Source organism: Austrofundulus limnaeus, unplaced genomic scaffold (assembly GCF_001266775.1).
Source record: "Austrofundulus limnaeus strain Quisiro unplaced genomic scaffold, Austrofundulus_limnaeus-1.0 Scaffold20, whole genome shotgun sequence".
Lineage (NCBI taxonomy): Eukaryota > Metazoa > Chordata > Actinopteri > Cyprinodontiformes > Rivulidae > Austrofundulus > Austrofundulus limnaeus.
Window position 1 is genome coordinate 19,980 of NW_013952422.1, and position 9,866 is coordinate 29,845.

The following is a 9,866-nucleotide window of genomic DNA, read 5'->3' on the forward strand; positions in this document are numbered from 1 at the left end:
CACACACACACACCTTCTTTGTTCCCTCCCCTCCACTGTGGATTAAACAACATCATAAAAAAATGACCATCAGCTCTCACGCACTGCAAACAGATTATTCCCGGCGCCTTTTTTTTTTTTTTTTTTTTTGCGCTCACTCCCTCCCGCTCCCTCTTTACGCGCCCGGGCATCGTTTCCCCGCACCTCTCTGCACCAGTTCCGGTCATTGTAAACACTGACAGGCGTGTGATGTCGTGGCAGCGGCTTGGAGAGACTCCTGGGAGGCTGATGATGGACATGTGTAACCAGATAAGGAGCTGAAAAGGGAGCACATTTGGAACAGTGTGTACATATTTACTGAAGGATGCAGCTTTGTAAACTTCACACAAGCACATATTTTTTTAAAATAATATCAGCAGAATCTACAAACACATAGTTTTGACCCTTGTTTTACCTGTTGCTGCGTTCCTCTTCTTAACTGATGAAGGATGTGACCCTGTAGGCACTTCAAAAAAAAAAAAGTAATCACACCCTTTCAGAAAAAAAGTTAAACATTAAAAGCATAAAAGTATTATTTCTAAGAAGACAAGCAGTACACATTCATGCAAAAGCTTAATCAGTTTGAATGTAATATTTTTGAGCTCTAAATTAATTTCTTATTTTTTTTTACAAGATTTTCTTATGATCTGGATTTTTATGTTTAAAATTATCAAGTTTACGGGTTCTAAGTAAGCCATATTTTAAACTGTAAAATAAACATAAACTTAGTAGCTGAGACTCTGTTGACCAGCTCCTAAAACTCTATTTTCTCTCATTTTGTGCATTTGCTGGTAAACTTTTCAACTTGCTGAAAAGCATCCGTCTTGTTTGAGCTGAACATGTCAGCATTATTGTCATTAGTCCATTGCTGCACTTTAATCAGGTACTGGAGATCTTTTAGCCCTGTCCTCAAACATTTAGCATGCTGCCACCTCATCAAACGTTTGATATCATTATATTGTATCACTTGATGGGATCGACACAACAGTGCCAGGAAAGAATGCAAAAACTCAGATTTTAAGTTCAAAAGTGAAGAAAATTGAAGAAAAGTTTATATTAGTAAAACACACAGAGTCCAGAGTTTAAATTACTTTATTTTTCCACTTCGAAACAAGTTCAGGAGGGCAAAAATCATAAATAAATACAAGCACAAAACTCAGTCTGACACACACAAATTGTTTTTTTTTCTTCCTCTGATGCACAATTTGCAAGCACATGCCCACAAATGTTGTTGCACTTCAGCGGTCACTTTCCTGGCCCCTGAAACAGGCAGTGTGTTCATCAGCTCCTGCCAGTGAATTTCATGCCCTACCGATGAGAATAATCTCCTTCAAAGTGAGGCAGGCTGAGTGGAGGTTCTCTTTGAAAGGCTGCAAATTAAAAGCCTCAACACACAGGTCACTTTAAAAACAACTCAAATATTCACTTTCTTAAATTTTTACACATTTCTCTTGGTTTGAACTGGTTTTTATTTTGTGTAGTTTTGCTGTTTAATATATGAAACATGCTTTTTTTTCAGTCTTTCGATTATTTACTTTCATTTACTTTCATTTGATAAAATTGGACAAACATCTGTTGGCATGAAAATGTGAGATTGTTTTGATGAGTCACTTAATTTAAGTTAAACGTAAAGTTTACAAAATCCAAAATGTGAGCTGAAATTATATTTCACAGATCCTTGACTATAAATGATGTTTTTTGAGCATCACATGATAAAATCTGTCAAAATTCACACAAGTAAAGAAGCTTGACTTATTATCAACCAAACTGCTAAAGTTAGTGCACTAAAATGTTTTCAGTTATTTTTGGTATGGAAGGATATTTTAGTTTAAAATTGAAGCTATTTTAATAATTCCCTTTTGTTTGTTGCCTGAAGTTGCAAACTAAGTTAAGAGATGTTTTCAGAAATCTTTTAGTAAAAGTTAAAAGATGAAGTCAGACAGTTTGCTTCTCATGTCTCATTTGGACTAATGGAATCATTTTCCGTGTGCATCTCCTCCTGAGAAGCAGTGGAATTGGCAGCGCATGCGAAACCTGGAAATTATAAAAGGAAGCCTTTAGTCCGATGGAGCCGTGAGGGAATATAACAAGAAAGGGGGAGGAAGCGAGAGCAAACAGAAAACGGTGATTTCCAAAATGGCCCGGGCCATTGACTGACAATAGCCAGACCTTCTCTGCCCGTCTCTTTTTCTGTCACTCGCACAGAAAATGACTACAAAAAAAATAGAGAAGCCTTAACATAATTAAAGGGGCAAAGAAAAACACCAAATGTGATTTATTTGAATTTGAACAAATTATTTGTGATTTAAATTTGGCAGAAGAGATATTGCTGATAACTGAATTTCCTGTCCAGCTGGGCGAGATTTGTGTCTCCTTTTGATTTAATCTCAGACAGAAACAGTGGTCACAGATTCACTAATAATTTGCAAACACGGCGTGTAGCAGTGGTTTTCATAGTGAGGATGTTTAACATGTTTATTAGTGAAACTAATGTCTATTGAGGGAATTGACATTGTGGTGATATTTAGGAGAATTTTTTGCATTAAAACAAACACTTCAAGTTCAATTTGAAGATTTATTAATCCTAAAATCTTATGTAATGGTCTAGTTTGGCATTAAAAGTAGAGGTTTGATTTTTTTAAAGCATTCAACAACCAAGACAGTAACTGCTCCAATTTCTATAACTTACCTTTTCACATTCAGTATCAATTGTTTATCTTTGCCGTGCTTCGAAATCTCTTCATCCTGCATATATGTTTGGTAGAGTCAGTCAGCAGTCTTACTCCTATTGGTCCAGCAACAGAAGATTTTTTTCAATAAATAATTCACCACTGATAGCCAGACCTAATGCCTACATGAACAAATCTCTCAGTTACAGCCATCTTGGGAGTAAGCCAGTCCAAGAGCATACTTAATAAACACATACAGAGCCCAGCAAGCTCTGGTTTCACTGATGTCTTTCTGAGGGAAAACGATTTGAAGACAGTTGGTGAAACAGCATCCTTTCTGTGGGTAAAGGTTTCGGGGTCAGGTTTGGTTTTTGCTATAAGAGCAAATCATCTTTTTTTTGCCTTCTTACTATTGATAGATTTACTGTCTGTTTTAAACAAACTGTACTGTAAGTGTTTTGTTTTAGATAGATTTGACGTTTGCATCCTGAAATTTTATGCTCTTACATCATGACAATGGACCCAGACACCCGATACACACAATAGCCAAATCAACAAATGAATTTATGTGTGGACACATGTATGCCTTCTGTATCTGAGCCACGGTCTGTTCAAACATGTTTTCTTTTGTGTCCTCATTTATGACCAGGATTGAGTCAGCTTTACATCGACCACATGTTTGCCGAGACTTGAAACACAAACCAGACATAATTTCCTCAACCTGACCTTTTGGCTGCAGTGGACATGTGTGAGTGTGCTTGTTACTATGCAACATCTTTCATGTTTTTTTCTGCACTTTATCATATTACATTCTTTCTCATGAAAAAAATGTGATTATTATTGTAGTTTATTTTAGTTAATCTGGGCAGCAAACTTTTAGTGCTTCATTTGTGCATCCTTGCATGGAACTTTTTGCACAATTATTTTTGTATGTTTAAAGGACGTATTTATATCTGAGTGACTCGTTGTTATTATTTAGTGCATCTGCTGCAAGACTCCCCTGCATGAAATATTCAAAGTCCATGTGAAAATGGATCTGCTGATCTGAAGCCTCTGCCTTTCTCTGACCAGATCCCGGTGGAGCTGCCACGAAGAAGGATCCTGATATTGCATATCAGCTAAATGACCAAGTTATGGTCTAAGCTCAGGTCACTGGGATACAGCCGGGGTTGCGATGGACCAAACCTGCACCACTGATTACACCCTTTAACTGGACAACCACACGGATGATCTGACTACTGCCTTGGCGTTCATGCTAACAGAGCAAGGTAATTACAGTCTTTCAAATGATCGTGATTTAAGTATTTTATTTATAGTTAGGTATAGAGCAGTTTGATCAAGTTTAAAAGTGTAATCAAAACCTTGAGGAAAAACAAAAACAGGTAAAAAAAAAAAACAAACCCTTTGATACTGCTAAAATGGACGGCTACAGTTTGTCAACAGAGTATTCACGTTCTTTACTAATGTACTGTATAAGAATACATACTATGGTTTAAAGAAACATTTTTGGAAGTTGAAGTATCAACTCAAGCATTTTACTTAAGTAAAACAGTAAAAGTACTGTTAAAACTACTTAAAGTATAAAAGGAAAAACAATGTAATGCAAAAAACAACCACTAAGGATAAAAGTTTAGGCCATGCCATAGATTATAATGCACAACCCTACGCCACACCCCCAAAAAATATTCTAAAAACAATAATGACTTTAAAATATAGTTAAATGTTAGTGTTGAAAAACTGGAACACACTAGGCTTTGTGTCCTGCTGAAGTGTGACGTGATTTGTGTCATACAGGTGTGGTGGATCGTACAAACCAATAAGATGTCAGAATCTTCCAAAGACACTTAATCCAGGAGGCACAATGTATCTGAATAGTTTAGTTTTCTTTCTTATTCTGAATGATGACAAGCCGGAAGTGAAATACAAAAGAAATCCTTTTCACATTTTTTAAATGTAAGGAGTAGAAAGAACAGATAATTGCATACAAATGTCAGGAGTAGAAGTAAAAAGTTGGCTCCAAACAGTCACTTCATTAAAGTATAAATAGCCAAAAATTCTAACTAAACTTAACACCTTTGGCCATCAGTGTCCCCAATCATAGGTCAGCATTTCACACAATCTATGAGAGAAACAGAGCTGCCACTCAAACCCCCCAATTAAAACAAGAAAATGAAAAACAACAAACGGGAAGCATTATCAGCGTGCCTGAACTGTCACACTGTGCTGTATCCAAGAAACCTTAAATGTCCACAACACTCCACCTCATCTCTTTTCGAGCAGCGCAGCGCTGCAGCCGGACTAAATGAAAAACAATTTGAGGAAACAGGGAACAATCTTAGACAGGCTCCAGCGGGCTGCCATAAAGAGAGGGGCTGCCTCTCCAGCTTTTCCCCTCAAGCCTTCAGTCTAAACTCTATGGGCTGATGAAAGATCAATGGGACGACTGGGCAGCCGCTTCTGTGGCTGCTGTCTGCCACTGCACCAGGAAGTGAGCCAATTACAAAACGCTTGGAAAGAAAAAAAAAAAAGAAAGGAAGAAGGAATGACAAAACTGTAAGTCTTTGTGAATTCGAGCTGAGTGATTGGAAAAAAATGTTTTTTTGTTTTCTTGTTATCACAGCTTTGCTTGCTTGGAAAAATCTGTTTTTTAAAACTTATTTTAACCTCCTATCTGTGCCTTACCATCCTTACCTCACTCTCTTTCACGCCCCTGGTCTCCAGCAGCCTCCCCCTTCCAGATCTTCCAGCTTTCTGGATCTGCAGTAGCAGTAATGGGTGTGTGTGTGTGTGTGGGGGGGGGGGGGGGGGGGGGGGGGGCTGGTGCAAACACATAGCAGCAGACAAACAAATCATGCTAAGACTTTGCTGCCATCCGGGCTGCCAGCAGCACACTTTGAAGGGGAGTCGGTGCCCTGCCAGAGAGATGGTTGTGCCCATTTTCCCAGGGAGGGGGTGAGGCCTAGGGTGAACACGAGGGGAGGGCAGCGTGGAGGCGAGGTCTGGTCCTTATCCGGATCACAGACACCTCCGCCCCTCCTGGCAGGAATGCATAAAGCCCCCGGTGGGAGGAGAGAGAGGCAGAAGAAAGAAAAGAGGAGGAGGAAACATGCAGACATAAAGAGGAGAAGTAAAAAAAAAAGGTAAAGAAAAAGCTGGTGAAGGAAAGTGAGGGAGAGGATGAAGTAGGGAGATGGACAGAGAGGGGGTTAAAGCCTGCTTAGCTGAGGAGAGGGCGTGTTTCTGTGTTTAGAGACGAAAACACACCAATCACAGCACTCTTGCTGCAGCTGAGAGTACCTCTGAGAGGGCGCAAAGGAAAACAAACACGAAATTTGAGTTCTTAAATCCCATTCTAACCGTGCAACTGGTTATTATTACCTCAAGCCAGCTGCAGCCTAATGTGATGTGTCACTGGTGACAGCTGATGAGTGTGGTAGGAAAGGGGTGCTAAACATGAAAATGTTAGATATTTATTAAACGTTGCTGTCTATTTTTACACGTTTATTTAGAGAAGAAAAAAAAAGAGATAATCCTGGTGGTAACTCTGTAAAATAAGCAGATGTAATTTCAAACTGTCAGCACTTCACTTTGGAAGCTTCAGTATAAATCCAGGAAACCAGAAGGATAAAATGTTTACTACAAATCCTCGGCACTCGGTTGGTGGTTTGTGTATTTTCTGTATTGCCTTTCCTGGGAAAGAAATTTATATGTATATATATTTAGAGGTTGTAAAGATCTTAACATGGACTTCCTGGATGTTGGCTGGAAGCACTTTGAGGTTGTGTCGGGGGCAAAGTGAAGATTTTGTCAGGTGGAGATTTGGATTTAGGGGTTCATTTACAGTTCATGCAAGCACATTCCGTGCGATCTTTACGCTTTCACTCACCCCAGGTCCTCTTCAGTCCTCCTTCACCTATACTGTGCATTTCTAAATCTTACTGTTTTTTTTTTGGAAAGCTATCCCGCAATTAGCCTTTCGGTTAAAAAACGGGAAGGCCCTGGATGGGCGTAATCTGCCTGCTGCCCAGCAGTCATTTTGCCATGACAGTTATGAGTCATGCAACAATTTAAATACTGTAACTGACTCCTCATTTAACTAACATGCCCTTAAACTTGATTGCTGCATTACAGCAGCTCGGTAATCCCCCTTTTGACAATTTGATAGGACACAAAGGAGGCAAACATTTTTTGCACAGGTGTCAACACATGTTTCAAAGTCATGTGTTATATATTATTATAGAGATAAACAGAAAAAATATTAGAAACTTTGCATAAACTTGTGCTTAAATATTTGCTGTTTTACTTTGTGGTGTGTTATTTTGGATTTTGTACATATTTTTGATTAAAAGAGACTGAAATTAAAAGTGATGTAAAATCATTTTTTCACTAAAATGCAGCCCATTTTCCCCCCTGAAATGGATTTTTTCCCCATCAAATAACATAATGAATTTTAAATCAGCATAATTAATGTCCATGAAAATGGCATTATGGTTTAATAGGCAGCCAGAGGAAGTTAAACATTAACCTTGAACATCACTTCAATATTCCACCATGAGTACATTTTAGACTGAAAGTACAGCAATAGAGAGACTTTCTGCCTGAACTGTGTGGGAATACATTTAGCAGTGCACATTCTCTGCATAAAGATAATTTGAAATTGCTGAAAGACATGATTCTTTTTGCAACTAGAATGTGACATGACATTCATAGATTTTTTTTGAATATTTTAATCTGAATTAGAGAGAATAAAAGTGTATTATTTTAAATGAAACAAAGCAACTTGTATTTTTTACTTAAATGTAATACAAAAATGTTATGAGAAAATATTTAAACTCAAGTAATTTTTCCAGCCCCAAATTATTTTAATCTTCCCACATTTTGCTGAAACACTTAGCTGAAGATGTAACCTTTTAGTAGAATGGTTTCCCCTCTCAGGCATTTGTTTCCTTTCACCATCTGAAGCAAAGGCTCTCAGCCCAGTTCCATGTGTTTTTTAGGCCAAAGCTAAATTATTGCCTGCACATGGAACCAGGGTGAGCGTGTGTATGAGCCACAGCCTATCAAGCAGCATCCCGTTGACTATGAGCACCCCTGAGATGGATCTCCACCTTCATTAATGCAGGCCCACGGCAAGCACAGGTCTCCACATGTTAACATGTGTTGCAAACATCTGGCTTATCAGAAATGTTTTTTTTCTTCTGACTTTTTTTTGGATGGTGGGGTGTATATTATGTATTTTTCAGGCAAATACTTCAATTCAGTTCCACAACCAAGTGTTGCTGGTGGGGTCATGTGGCGCCGGTGCATGGCAGCTTCGCTTCTGTCAGTGTGCCCCAGGGCAGCTGTGGCTACAGTTTACCATCATCAGTGTGTGAATGTGTGTATGAACGGGTGAATGTCTGTAAGTGTAAAGTGCTTTGGGGTCCGGAGGGACTTGATAAAGCGCTCTATATGTTCAGTCCATTTACCATTTACCATTTACTATGTTACCTTCAGTTGTTCTGAATCAAAAATAAATTTGACTTCACATCATAGCCTAAACACCTTGAAATTGAACTATCTCTTTAAGAACCTCTTACTGTTTCTGACCCTCCCATTTCAGAACATCTTCACAAAAATGCATCAGGGGAGGGCTGCTCTGTGGGGTGAGATCTCAGCTCCGCAGGAGCTTCAGGGAGGGGCTTTGTATAAATAGGCAGTGCTTTGTAGCAACAAGCGTTTAGGCAGGTCCACATGTCTACCACATGAGATTCAATGATTTCTCAAACATGCATAAATGAGTCAAAGCAACACTCTGAGTATGTTTTTGATGAGGGAATGACATTACACTATGTTAAAGTACTGTAAATTTTGTATAATACCCACTCTTTAAAGGGGACAGCTCACATTTTGCTTTAGTAGATAAAAGGAAGTAAAGCTGATGTTGTGGCGAGGAACTTCAAAGCAGAGGGTATAATCTGGTGAATGGCAGGGATTTGTCAATAGTCCCACTGGGTGTGGGGGGGGGGGGGGGGATTTTCTGAGGTGCTGAAAGTAGCATTTTGTGGAGTTTGCCACATCCGAAGATCCTTTTTGATCAAACTTTTTTATGGCACAAAGGATGATAGCATTATTAACGTACAAAGTTTTGAAATTTCTATGAAGAAGTCACAAAATCTCCTGCCTAATCAAATCTTCAGGTTTAAAATGCTTGCAAAATGTGAGCGAGATAAAGTCTCAAAAATTGCGTTAAACATTTATGACTCAAATCTTTGCCATTAATTTGTTGATTCCATCTGGTCTGCACTCCAACAACAAGATGAATGAACGTGAAAGCCCTTGTGCAGTTAACCTTTCCTGATTTGGATTTATCATCACATAAACTTGACCTAACCTGGCGATGATGTCACTCATGGACAGCCCGTTAAGTCACACAGACGGCAGTAACTCCAATTGGCTTTAATATTGATGTTTCCCTGCCCTTGTCTCTCCATCAGCAATATATTTAATGGTCACATTCTGTGCCTATTCAGCACGAGAAAACCGAGAGCAAAATAAACAACTCAAGGAGGCAGTACTCTCTTTTTTAATAATCCTGAAACAAACAGGCTGGATTTAATGAGATGTGTTCCAATGGAAACGTTTGTTTTGTTCCTGGATGCACGTGCTGAATTAACGGTCGCACAGTGAACTTCTCAGACTGTGGGGCTGCTCTGTGTTTCGACAGGAGCCCGTGATCTGCAGTTCTTGTCAGTCAGGAAGTCGTTTGGAAAGAAATGCATATTTAATGGCTTGATCCATTGTGATTGGAGTGGTTAACTGATGATCTGGTAGTAAATTTCTGTCTCATGGCTGTCACTACGTCTCCTCCTCTCCTTTTATTGTTCTCTCTGTTTTTTCTCCACTTCGATCAGCTCCTGCTGCCTTGTGGCTTGTCTTTTTGTGCTCCCATCATCTCTCTCTCTCTCTCTCTCTATGCCTTGCCTGGCATTTTTGTAAAAAATTCATAGTTGAAGTCCATCTAATTGCACTGTTGAAATCGATCTTGCAATTTTATTCAACGTTTTTGCAGTGGAAACTGTTTGTGTTGGCTTCCAACCAACGGTAAACGTAAAGAAAGAAAGATTTGGAAGTTGAGCATATGTGTGTGTGTGTGTGTGTGTGTGTGTGTGTGTGTGTGTGTGTGTGTGTGTGTGTGTG

At 39.1% G+C, this 9,866-nt stretch overlaps 2 long non-coding RNA genes across 2 annotated transcripts in view; one reads left to right on the top strand and one right to left on the bottom strand.

Moving 5' to 3' along the window:
• Positions 1-108: 108 nt before the first annotated feature.
• On the bottom strand, positions 109-2,763 carry LOC106514420 (uncharacterized). Its single transcript, XR_001309890.1, has 2 exons — positions 2,708-2,763; positions 109-484 (listed from the first exon to the last, which is right to left on the bottom strand). It is a non-coding gene; the product is annotated as an uncharacterized LOC106514420 (long non-coding RNA).
• Positions 2,764-2,920: 157 nt separating this feature from the next.
• LOC106514419 (uncharacterized) overlaps positions 2,921-9,866 on the top strand; it is a 42,104-nt gene continuing 35,158 nt past the window's right edge. Inside the window, exons 1-2 of the long non-coding RNA XR_001309889.1 lie at positions 2,921-3,435; positions 3,759-3,955. This is a non-coding gene — a long non-coding RNA (uncharacterized LOC106514419). The remainder of the gene's footprint in view (positions 3,436-3,758; positions 3,956-9,866) is intronic.